Consider the following 12,751-nt stretch of genomic DNA (forward strand, 5'->3'; position numbering starts at 1 on the left):
TCTATTCTCTTGAAGTTAAAAGAAGTAAATCATACTAATTTCTTATATAGAAAATAAAACAAGGCTTGGGATATTTAGATAAATTCAAAGCCAAGAAGTGACAGTATCTCACCACCTGTCTGCTTTTTCAAAATCTTTTCATTTCAAGATTCACAAAGATAGCAATGGATACCATTCATCATCTGAATAAAGAATTAAACACCAGCAGTGCAAAACATATTTACATAAGCATTATAAAAAATAAGCTTTTTATTCTTATTTTCCTGTTGAGATGACAGTAATAATAGATGTGAAAAACAAGTGGGAAGTGACTCAGAAAATCTCCATGTAAATTTTATTTGTGAAGATGTTAGTATTTTCACTAAATAGATGGAAATAAATTACAGCAAGAATCCCAAACATAATTAAAACGCTCAACAATTTCAAGACAAAGTACTTTCCTTTAGGAGAAAAGAAACTTTCTGTGAAAGTCTTGAGTCAGAAGACTGGTAGTCTAAAATTTTAAATTCCAAAAAAGATCTTCTCGAATTTTTTTTGTTTGTTTGTTTTTATGTTGAAAAGAGGTTTTTGCTTTCAGAAGAATTTTATACATACTAAAAAATCAGTTGAATTACTTCCTGTTTTCTGTAGTTTATGGCTCTTTTTTTTCTGACTAAAACAAATGTGTGATTGCATTCCACTAACTACTCTCCAATGTGTCTAAACTATCATTTTGAATGTCATTGTTTATAGATGCATAAATTTCCCATCCTAAAATAAAAGTTTGCATTTCGGCTGCTCTCTGAGGGCAACTGCAAAATGCTGTAGAACACCAAAAGTTCCTAAATTAGCTAGTTAGAGCATTTTAAGCTCAGAAAGAATTGGTTTTGCCTTGGCTGAAGAACGCAGAAAATTTTTGAATTATTAGAATGAAAAAGATGCAGCTGTGGTCTCTTGGGTGCAAGAGAATGTATTTATTTTCTCAAAGAGGGAAAATGAATTTATCATCTGGATTTGTGTCATTTACACCTAGAGGGAATAGGGAGAATATGAATAGCCCATCAGAACTGTCAAAATGTGAATGACATTAGTTGCAATCAAGAACCAGAAGCAGATGAATTTTACCAACAGTGAGACATAGAATGGGATATGTAAAAATAACATAATTATACACTGAGAGAGAGCTGGCATGAATGGGCAGACATCCCTCTCCACAGTACGAGACACGCTGAGTCGTTCCTCTTCACAGCGTGTGTTCCTCTGTCCACTGCTGGCCCTCTTGGCTTTGCCTGCTGTCATTTTGCTCATCTGCATCATCAACTTTACTGGTCTGTAATTTGTGGACTTCTCCTGAGCCCCCTCTTTAAAGATCGTCAAATGTGGCACATTCCATCCTTTCAGCACCAAGGCTAGCTGAAATGATACAACATGTGCAACAATTAGTTTAGCAATCATATATTTTAATTTCTTCAGTCTTTGGATAAGAACCCCCAGATGTTAGCACAGCTGCAAGCCATTTTCCCTCTATTGCTGTCACTTTACCTTACCTTTTCTAAAAACTGGTCATCTATCACCCCATCATCATTTTGGTAGACCACTGGCAATTGCCTTTAGTTTTCCTTTTTCCAGTTTCAAAACATATCTGCCAGCCAAACTGTGGCTTACTTTCAGCTTTCCCTGTTCAGATGTTGCTTTTTCTTTTGTAAGTTTCACTGATTCCTCTGTTTAAACACACTGATGTTGAAGAACAGGGGAATGGAATCCCTTCCACAGTGGTCTTTTTTAATAGTTGTAATACATATATTGTAAAAGACAACATAAAACTAAATGTCTTGGGAGCATTTTACCCATTTAACTACTGCATCTTAATATTCTTCTAACCAGCTTCCTCAGCCTTATCTAGTTCTAGTTTCTGAAGTTAAGTGCTCCCATGATGGATATTTTTGTAGTACCTGTTCTTTTCAGGACACTAGCCGTGGATAGCTTCAGCTCTGTGTCACTGCAAGCAGGTTTTGGAAAGGTTTGATCTCCCACATGATGTCAGTACATTTGCACAAAAATATGATGTTGCCAAGGGTAGGGGACCAACAGCAGTATGATCGGTGTGATGAAGGGACAGTCAGAGCCTAGAGCTAAGTAAATATACTTTCAGATTGCTTTAGATGTGCAGAAAATACATACTGCATGACAGTAGCATAATGGGACACTTGCTGATCATATGTTGGTGTCCCATAGTTGTATATGAAAAATGTGCTTTTTTGCAGAGTTATCTGTTGCAACACACAGATGCTGTATGTAAACATAACCTGTAGTTCCATTTTACATCAGGATGTTAATGTTCTACCAAACATAATAAAAGACTACATAATTTTATCATAATTAATCACTGAATAATTATACAAATTCAAAAGCTTATCATACCAAAACAGGCATTGTCTGAAATGGGATATTTGCTCTAAGAAATTTAGCACTTATTATTTACACAGACAAAGAGGATTTAAGTGGTATAAAACCTTTTTATCAGTGAATAAAAACATCACAGAAATTATTTTAACATGAGCGTGAGGTACTTCAGTATCTTCCATGGCAGACACCTAAGACTGTGTGGCATGAGGACATGCTACAAGCAAGCTGACCCAGCTGGCATCGAGCTGTGGTCCTGAGCAGCTGTGAGCAATTGTGTGCATGAGAGTGACAGTAAGCTAATGATAAAGAAATTTCATGGGTTTAGTCTTCAACAGTGCTTACAGGTGAAAATATGTATAGTTCTCTAATTCCCTCTCTGGGGCTAATTCTGAGAACATTCTAATGCTACACATGATAGCAGCTGTATATGAGTTTTTAAGTTGTGTTAGAACTAATATGGAAATTCTATTAATTTCGACATTTACATAGATGGGTTTCCTTTGACTGAGAAAAATCATAGAAAATAGTAAGTCTTCATGGCAGCTTTTATTTCATAAAAGTGACTTCAGATTGCATTTTCCTAGGAGACAGCATAATCCTCACCTTAAAAACATAAGTGATCCCTCTTGGGAAAAATATAGTGAGGATACAATTCACTGTGTAAGGGAAGGCTTTGAGGACCCAGGCTAGACCTCCACAGGGGACAAAAATCCAGGCTTTTGATCATATATTTTGTCATTCCTATTTTTTTATATTTCCCCAATAAGACATAAGAAAGCAAAAATATAAGTGCAGTTCATCTATGTTATGTTGTCTCTGTAGAAAGCTGTACCATATTCCTGCTTCAGTTCTTTGTCACATGTCCATCTGAGTTGAAGAACTGGGCCCCTCTGTTCAACAGCAAAAACTTACTAAACTAAGAGTGAACTGCCTCTTGTTCACTTACCTCTGTAAGCAAGAACATGCTCGTATTGCCATCCACCTGGTCTGACTGAATACCAAGCAAGTGCTCTAAGGCATTTGGAAAATGTGATCAATTTTTGTTCTTTCTAGTTATTTTCTTCCTGCAGAATTCTCTAGAACTGCTGAGGACATGGGACAAAAGAGAGTGAACATAAAGAGGGTAGCTATTTCCATTTTAGAAGGAAGGATAAAATTATTAGAAAAAAATCTTTTCATCTGAGTCTTCTAGGCCAGTTTTTCAGGCCTAGAAGATTTAGAAAACCTGTGCCCTAAATAAAATTTTTCATTTAGACTTCCCAAGGTTTTAGAGAGAGAATATTTCAGATATTTTGTAGCTAATTAGGAGTGATATTAATGCTCATGGTGATGAAATGTGATTAAATAATTTTGAAGTCAGGTACTCAGTTAAAATATGCAGAATACGAAGAATGATAAATGCTATTTGCTAGGCAGGATTAAAGACATAACTAGGTTTGTGACAATGACCCCAGGGGCTTGAGATGTGTCTAACCTATTTATAACCTTTTCTTCTCCTCTTAAGAAGCAAATCTTTACTGGAAAAATAATGTAATGGAATTCATCCTGATGTGGAGAGGTTAGTTTCAGGGACTCTTGTCCCTGCTGGCAAGTGACTCAGATGATAAATTGCCAGTACAAATCATCAGACTGATGCCTGCCAAGAACTGAAGCTAACCTTGTTCAGTACTTTTTAATTAAAAAAAAAAAAAATTATTCCTCATGAAGAGTGTTGCAGAAAAAATCAGGCAGAGAGCCTGAGGAAAGGAAGAAAATGGTCTGAAAGACTCCTTTGCATCTCAGCCAAAACTTAAGTCCTAATGGTAATGATGCTGCAAATGGGAGGGAAGAGAAGAAAATGACCCTGACCATTGTAATATAAGCTTCCAGGTAGCTTGTAGATAGAATTCCCCAGATTTTTGTGCAGTTGTAACACTGACAGGGATCAACTCCACTGGCTCCTGTTACACGAGGGTGAGGGGCACAGTCCAAAACTTGAAAAATGAATATTTTTAGTTTAAAGATCGGAATTTAATTCAGACTACTAAGTGCATGAACTTCTTGGGCAAGAGCCAAGGGTTTCCATCCAGCAAAATGGCGTCCATATCAAAGGCAACTGGAAGCTCTCCAGAGCTACAGGGAAATCCTACAGTCTGTTGAAACAGAAATGGTTTGTAAATATCTCAGCTTTGAGTAACTCTGGTGGTGACACAGCCAAAGACCTCTGCCAGATTTTCCAGAGGTCTGCTCTGCTGAGTGACCCTCCAAGGTCTACAGCCGCAGGTCTTCCTGCACAGAAGCACAAGCTTGAAGATACTAGGGATTCCAGAAGTGAGAAGGAAAAAAAAAATTTTATTCTCTGAAGTTATGGAAAATTTCACAGTCAGGTTGCACTTTTGGATTTATCTTTTGCTTGTAAGTGGAGTAAAATGTCTGAGTCCCCAAATCAGTATTCACATATACAAGAAGTCTTGTCCTAGTCAATAAAAACCTAGTTGAAGAGCTATAGCTGGGCAAAATAATTGCAAAGAGGGTCCTGACTCTTGTTGCTAATAAATAAAGAATGTCCTAAACAGTTACCATAAGGACAGTGGTCTTACTGGGGTTCTGTGAAAGTGAAAAAAAAATTAAACGTCTGATGTAATAAGTCATTCAGGCAGATCTCTTGAGACAGCAAAACAGCAAATATTCAGTAAGGTTAAACTTTCAGTGAAGTTCATATTCCGTTCCAGTGCTTCCCTGTTTATGCAGGCTGTCTAAACTTCTGGAGTACATAACCTGTTACATACCAGGACAAACCATTAATGTGTGAAGCTGCAAGAGCCTGTCTGTCTCCCTTCAAATAAAAATAAAAATAAAAATAAAAATAAAAATAAAAATAAAAATAAAAATAAAAATGCAATCCTTTGGTAGTGTTTCAGCCAGTTTCTTCAGGCACTGGGTGATTAAAAAACAGTGCTGGGTGGGATGGGTGCTTATTTTTGCTGCTGCGTTTTTCTTTTTTTCTATTGCTGCTGTTGTGTGCAGAGATGAACAGAAAGAGCTATGGTGAATGTTGACTGATTAAGGGAATGAGTTGAGTATCCTTTTGCTTTCTCTAATCAGTCTGAATCAACTCATTTTTTCATCACTTCATTATTAGAAAGTGTGATTAGATTCAAATCTAGTTAGAAAAATTAATTTCATATTTATTAAATTATTTCAATGAATTATTCTATTTTATTGTATTATTTAGGCTTAAATAGAGGGAGATAATATTTCTCTCTAACTTTGTTGAGTATGTTACTTGATTTTTTTCCTGAAAGATCTCAAAGTACTATTAATGTTAAATTTCTATCTTTTTCTTTTCTTCTGTCCATTTTCCAATATGTCCTTTCACTCAGTGCTTAAAAGGAGTAAGAATTTTGCCTCAAATATGTGAATTTAGAAAGCCTTTCATCTCAATATGATTTATTTAAAATATATAATTAATTCTCAAAGAGGACTTTAAACCTTTCTTTGTCACCGTTCTTTTTAAAATATTGTGAAGATCAATCTTGCATCCTTTCAAAGTCAGAACTTAAAAGTCATAGCAAAGATATTACTATGTTTTTAAAGTAAACTATCATATCCACACCAAATTGGTATTTCATCCTTTAATGAACTTAAGCTTTTGTGAAAACCACAATGTGAGATATTTATAAATGGGAAAGATATACCTAGACTATATGCTGGCAGTGGGGGTGGAGGGTAGACTGAAAGAAGAAATATCAACTTATTCAGGACAGCTTGCTACTGCTAGCGAGGAGCCTGTATCTGAAAACAGAAGCCAGCAGCCATCAGAGAGACCTCTGGGAGATGTCAGGAGCCAGAGTGCTCTCACCAGGCCTGAGAAGACTCTGACTTGACCATGAAGGTTGTAACACCATGCTTAGAGATTCACAGCATCCCATGATCTTCAAAGCTACAAAGTGTTGCCTTTTAGAGACCCTCTGTGGTAACTAATGTACAGCACTGGCTGGCAACTTCTGTCAGCTTTCACTATTTAATAATATCCAAGTGAGAATCAGCGACAGAGGCCAGAGATTAAAGAACATGAAGAAATAAGTTTAAAATGATTAGATAAAAATTCCCAGTACCAGAGATCTATAAACCCCCGATGAGTGTATTGAAGAATCAAATTATGTCTCTGTACGTATAACTATGCAAATGTGCCATTTACACTTCTTCCTCTCAAAGGTTTCAGGAGTTTCATGCAGTCTGCATTGACTGTTGGAGGAAATTCTTCAGGATTGAGCCAGTACAGTCTCCTCTTCATAGTTCTTCCTACCTGTGCTTCCAGTAGCCCTGTTTTTTCATGGTAAATCCAGTTTGGGCCACTTTTGTTCATTTCTACAATCCCACTTGGGTTTCACTAGGATAAAAGGCAGCGTCTTGATGGAGCCTAACGTCAGGTACCCTGACATCTCTGTGAGGAGATTGGAGTCTTTGGGTCCTCTATAACTTCCATAACCTCCTAAATAAAGGGCTAATGCTGTTCCTGCCTAGTCTGAGAGGGAGAAGGCAGGATCCTTTTGTCCCGGCAGGGGACCTGACTAGAATATACTGTGGCACAATTTTGTCTTTTCAAAGGAAGAGACAGTAGAAAGTAGACAGTGGGTGCTGATACAGGGGCGCCCCTCCTGCAGCTTGTGTCCAGTGAAATTAATGTTCAGAAGGGTAGAAGTGTTCCCAGACCAAAAACTTCAAATTATTCTTAGAGCATCCGGGAGAGATTCCTATTGTCACTGACTGGTGTAGAGGTGGAACAAATGTTTATGACTGAGGCACATCTTTGTAGAAAATAAGATACTGCCTCATGACCAAAGATGCCAAATGTCACACCATAGAACTGGTCTCTTTCATGTCGTTGGCCATGGATTTTGTGTGAGACATCTATGGCATTAGTGGTTTCTGGCGAGGTATCCCACAATTTTTCAAGTGCCATAAAGGACATTTCTGAGAGTAGACCAAGTGGACACGCTGACAGCTGACTTCAGTGTGAGTATCATTCACACCAAGAAACAATGGGGGAAAAAAAAGAAGAAGTTAAGTGCTTTGGAAAACTAAGGCTGGGTTTGCAAACTTAAAGGGCACTTTCGATAATTTGGGGAGTTTAAAATCCATGTCACTGCATTTCATTTACTTGGCTACAGAATGGGGTGATTCACCCTGCCTAATTTCACAAGAGAAACTCATCCATATTTATAAACCACTTCAGACAGTTTCATGCGGAAAGCCCTGATGATGAAGTTTGCCAGCGTCCTCTAATGTATGTCCGTGCAGAGAAAGATAACTTGCTGCTCACATAAGATACTCTGTTACGTGCAGAGTCACAGGTCAGTGAAGGAGATCCAACGTGTCCTACCTTGCTGATGGCATACACTGGTGTCAGTATGATGCAATGTGATAACAGTTCTGGGTTTTTTTCACAGTTTTTAATCTGGAAAATTGTGTACAAGAAATATATCGTTAATGGATTTTTAATATTCCAAAAAGAAATATTTGCGAGCTATGTAGAACTAGAATTAAATTTTCTGTACAAGTAGGTAAAATAATTTGAAGCTGTAATTTGAATGGATTAAAATTAAATAAGCCTAGTGTTGATTTCTTTATGTCTCCTTTACCTACCTGTAAAATGGATATGATGCCTACTCTCACAAACATCATATTTATTGATGATTGTGATACATTTTAAACAGCCTGTTTAACCTGCAAAAGGCATCCATACAGAAATTAATCATTTCTCTAGTCAGTCTGGACTTAAGTGATGTGTGGAGAATAAGACCAGAGGGTAAACCATGAATAGCAGTGATATGTACAGACTGAGTAACTCCTTGTTCGTTGAATGAGACAGGTAATTAAATATGGTAATTTAATTAAAGCTACATCACAGTGCAAATGCACAAGGGATGAAGAGTCCTGCATAGCCTAGCTTAACTTCTAAAACTTCGTCCTTCTGTTTTTGCAAGCTGAATACTCTTCTAACGTTTATGGGGACCTTCATTGTGCTTTTTTGTTGTTGTTGATGTCATTACTACTTATTGAACCTCCGTTCATATTTTGTGCTTGTCTGATGGTCTTCTACAGCAATCCCTGTGGCTTGTAGTTCCATTTATTTCCCATCTAAAGTGGTGAATCCAGAGAAAGAAGAGGTATGACACTGCCCACAGCATCCCAGCTCTTCCTGGGCCCAAGAAGTATGGTAAACACTCCTGTAGATAATTCAACACAGGGAAATACAAGATAGTTAATGCAGCTGTACTCAACACACTGTAGCAACAGAACTGGAGCACTCCCAGTTGTGTGAATACATCTTACCTGACAGTAGGTTTCTTCTTTAAATAAACTATCAACAAAAGCCAGTGACTGTGCTCTCCAGTGCCATTTAGCCTAGACTACACTGGTGAATTGATGGGCATGATTACTCACTGTAAAAAAAGCAAGCAAAGAAGAAAACCCAAAACCAAACGCCAAAAGCAAGAGCTAGATCACAACCATAGTTGATGGTAAAAAGGAATCCAGAAATAGCCTCCGTGTCTTTTCATCAGATCACAAATTTATCCAAACCATGGAAATGAAAACAATCAGGCCTTATTGGAATTAGTGTTTTCACTAAAGTTTACATTTATAAATACAAACTCCTTGAGGCTAGAATTAGTCTTTCTTGCCTTGAATAAATTCAGCTTGTCTATGCCTTAAACATATCCAGTGGCTTAACAGGAACATGAAATACGGCCCAGTTTATCTGCAGAAAGGTACGTAGAACAGTGTGGAAGAACTTAAACCCTAGAAATTGGAAATAATGCAGCAAGGTAACAGTGGTCAGGGAAAAAGGGAAAGAGCAGTAAAGAGACCAAGCCATCTCCTCTCCATGTTCCTTAGAGATTGCTCTGAGATATTGGCTTCAGAAATGGCAGACAAGGTAGGCATACAAATGAGCAGACTATACAGCAGAGGTTTTCCTCCATTTTGTAAACAAGTTACCAAAAAACTTGTCAGAGGCTCCCAGCTGTTGCAGTGATCCACCGTGGTGGTAGGCTGGCAGAAACAAGCTGAGCTGTTCTCTTCACTGCTGGCATGACCACTGTGTGAGTGTGAGGAGTGATGTCAGTCTGCGGGCATGTCATCGTGCTGATGGCAGAGCAACACCCGCTGGACCTTCCTGTCAAAAAGGTACAGCCCTCCTTGACTGCCTTTTCATTACCTCTTGCTGCACTCCTGGAGCATCCCTTGGCATTAGCTTTGGTTCACAACAGTAGTACCTTCGTAGACCAGGGATCTAAGGTTGAAGATCTAAGGTTTGCTGGGAAGCTTCATCTCTGCAATTTTATGTAACATATTTATTTGTGTTAAAAGGCTATTTCTGTAAGAGGTAGCATTTATTGTCATTAAGATATTTGACAAATTATAGGTCGCACTGGACTCTATATGTCTCCTTGGCATCTGATTTAAATGAAAAACCAGATTTTTTTAGACCTTAAGATGAAGAATTCCTGTTTGTTTGCAGAGTCCATGGTATATTACTATGGTCGCTGGTTAATCACCTGTCACTTTACATGCTTGTGAAAATACAAAGAACCAAACAAACTGTGACTGAATGGGATTTATCCATAGTAACTAATTATTTTTAACCCCTACATGTGTGAAAGATTAAGTTACCTTTGAAACAAAAATTGACACTTTTAAAATCCTGATAGATCTTGTAAAAACCTGATAAGAATTGAGGTAAGATTACCAGTACTAATCCTGTAGGACATTGATGTTCTCAAATACCATAAGGGGACGGAGAAAAAGGAAAATTCCAGAGTATTTGAATATCTCTCAGAAAGCAAGGCTCCCTGTGAGTAGTTCACAGCTCTCTGCCTTGGCAACCCGCCAGAGACAGAATCCAATTGCAAGTTTTGCTCCTACCCCTCAGTGGGACATAACTCTAGCAACCCAGGGAATCAGGCTAGAGCAGAGGAAAAGAAATGCGGTTTAGCATGACTGCCACAGCCTCCCCTAAGCTTCTAGCTACGTCAGGGACTCAGGCTCAGCTGAAAAGGAATGGTTCTTGTCAGGAAACCTGGTCATTTTAGCAGTTGTATCTAACTCATGACATATTGATTCCACATTGTGTTTTCTGGTGAGACCACCCAGAGGTGTCTATTTGTTTCTTGTCAGATGTTTGCAGGGAGCTGAGGGACTGTTGCAGCAGCAAAGGATGTCTCTTTTGGCCAGGTCTTGGTTATTGAAAACTGCCTCATCCCAACATGTCAGCTTTTCGTCTTCATTTTGATTTTACTTGAAGTCTAATCCCTGTTCATATTCAGACTGTGGTTCATCACATCAAAGCCAAGTGAGAGTGAACAGCTGTTTGAATAATTTTTTACAGTAATCATTCATAGGCACAAAACTGCTGTTAAATTCCCCAAGCATAGCAATTCTGACAGTAGTCCTATCAGACTTACACTGGTTCCTAGGTCTGATAAGCAACTGATTATGTTATTTCTAACTTCTCTCTGTTTAGGCATCCTACTGTAAGCAGACTGAAATCCTGTTGGCAGGAATTGTGTCTGTCTTGAACTCATTTCTCACTTTGTCGTGCTGTTTATCTGTATCAACATCCTGTAAAATTGAAGACAGCTGGGATGTTATTTCAATATTTAATCTTTAGATTTTGGAAAACTCCAGCCCACCTCTAGCCAAAATTAATCCTCACAGGCCCATCAAACATCCCAGTATGCTTTTGATTGATATGAAGTGAGGGAAAAAAATCTACTAATGAAGAACATTGGCAAACTGTGCATTTTCCAGAATGTCTTCTTCCTTATGTGTACTCTGCAGTCTGCAGACAGATCCAAGCTTCATCTGGTGTTGAAGGGAATGTCTGCAAATGGGTTCCCTCATACTGAAAGATTTTTTTTTTTCTGGAAATATTACTGTTCTTCAGATTGATGGAGGTTTTGTCTGTTCGTGTTTGGTTGGGGTTTTTTTTAATATATCATGAAGGGGAAGAAGTAACCATGGGAAATCTCCTTTAAGGCCACTTTCAAAACAACTTAAGAAATGGTAATTTTTAAAAACCTGTGTTACTTTTAGGTTCATCTTGCAAAAATCTGAAATGAAATCCAAGGTCCATTTAAATCAATACCTTAATGTAGCAATTCACTGCTTACTGCCAAATCCCTTGGAATTCATCCCTTTTATCCATTCCCATTTGCAACCCTTTGTACCCCTGACTACACGTCAGGATGTTACTGCCCAAAGGGAGCTGTGGAGCTCTGTTGGGGGGGCTGCAGTGCCTGCAGCTGAAGTGGGTACAACAAGTCTTTGTCGAGGCACAAACTCAAGCTGCTCTGTGCTGGATAAGGCTCTAGAAAAAACCTTTGCAATGGAGCAGAGAGAAGTGAGAAGTGTTGCACTTTTGTCTCTCTCAGGCTCTGTCCCTGGCTTTTAAGAAAACTTCTGTGATGCTTTTCCTTTTTTTTTAAGATTTGTATATATTGGCCCAACAGTCTTTGCCACTTGCAAGGAGGGCGAATGCCCCTAGCTCCAAGTGGATAAAGCACATACCTTAGGGAAGGGAGAACTTCCAGTAGCAAAAGTTTCGATAGCAACTAAAAACATGTCTGTGATTATGGTAACAATGGAATTACTGCAAGCATGAAAAATGGCAGGCAGAGTCTTCTGAAATCATAGGTTGCTAACAAGTAAATATAGAATTATTACACTACTGAACAAAGTGTTAAGGAAATAATACCTAAACTGATACTTAGAATTAGAGTAGTGTACACATGTGGGACACGGGGGTTCAATTCTGAATTCAGGCCCTGAATTTTGGGCTTTAACTGTGTAACTGAGAAACAAACTCTTCAGCTACAACGTTCCTCTCCTAGCATCAGCTAGCACTTTATTCCATGTAATGCCAGTAACTGACTGAAAGGCTTGGATATGGATTACTAACCCTACCCAAGCCTGTGGAAGGATAGAAATTTGTGTGTTACCTGCATAATAGCATATATATATATATATATATATATATATATATATATATTTGTCTCTGAAATAATTCTTCTTCTCACAAAACTTCCTGTGTGTCCCAGTTTCTTCAGGATGACTTTTGGCAGAGTTTTATTCACATCTGTCTCTGACAGTGGTACTATCCAGCTCCATGCACATGGAAGGTCACACTTTCAACCTTGTTTAAGCACACAAGTTATTAGAAGTTATTAGAAGAAGTTATTTCTTATCATATGAAGTAAGTCACCTGAAAAGAGCACTTAGTTTCACAAGTGCTGCTTAAAAAGTCCAATGCTTTCATAGTATATATTGTAATGTTCAGTGCAACACAGTCTCCCATGGACCTTCCCTTTTCACTAGCTTT

General features: G+C 38.1%; 1 long non-coding RNA gene across 2 annotated transcripts; it reads right to left on the minus strand.

Moving 5' to 3' along the window:
* Window positions 1–320: 320 nt before the first annotated feature.
* LOC116440857 lies at window positions 321–12,310 on the minus strand. Of its 2 annotated transcripts, none has more exons than XR_004238785.1 (2): window positions 7,751–12,310; window positions 321–1,392 (listed from the first exon to the last, which is right to left on the minus strand). It is a non-coding gene; the product is annotated as an uncharacterized LOC116440857 (long non-coding RNA). The 2 variants fall into 2 exon arrangements; XR_004238786.1 differs by lacking the exon at window positions 7,751–12,310 and adding an exon at window positions 1,932–4,240.
* Window positions 12,311–12,751: the final 441 nt, after the last annotated feature.

The sequence above is a fragment of the Corvus moneduloides genome, chromosome 3, assembly GCF_009650955.1.
Source record: "Corvus moneduloides isolate bCorMon1 chromosome 3, bCorMon1.pri, whole genome shotgun sequence".
NCBI classification, from domain to species: domain Eukaryota; kingdom Metazoa; phylum Chordata; class Aves; order Passeriformes; family Corvidae; genus Corvus; species Corvus moneduloides.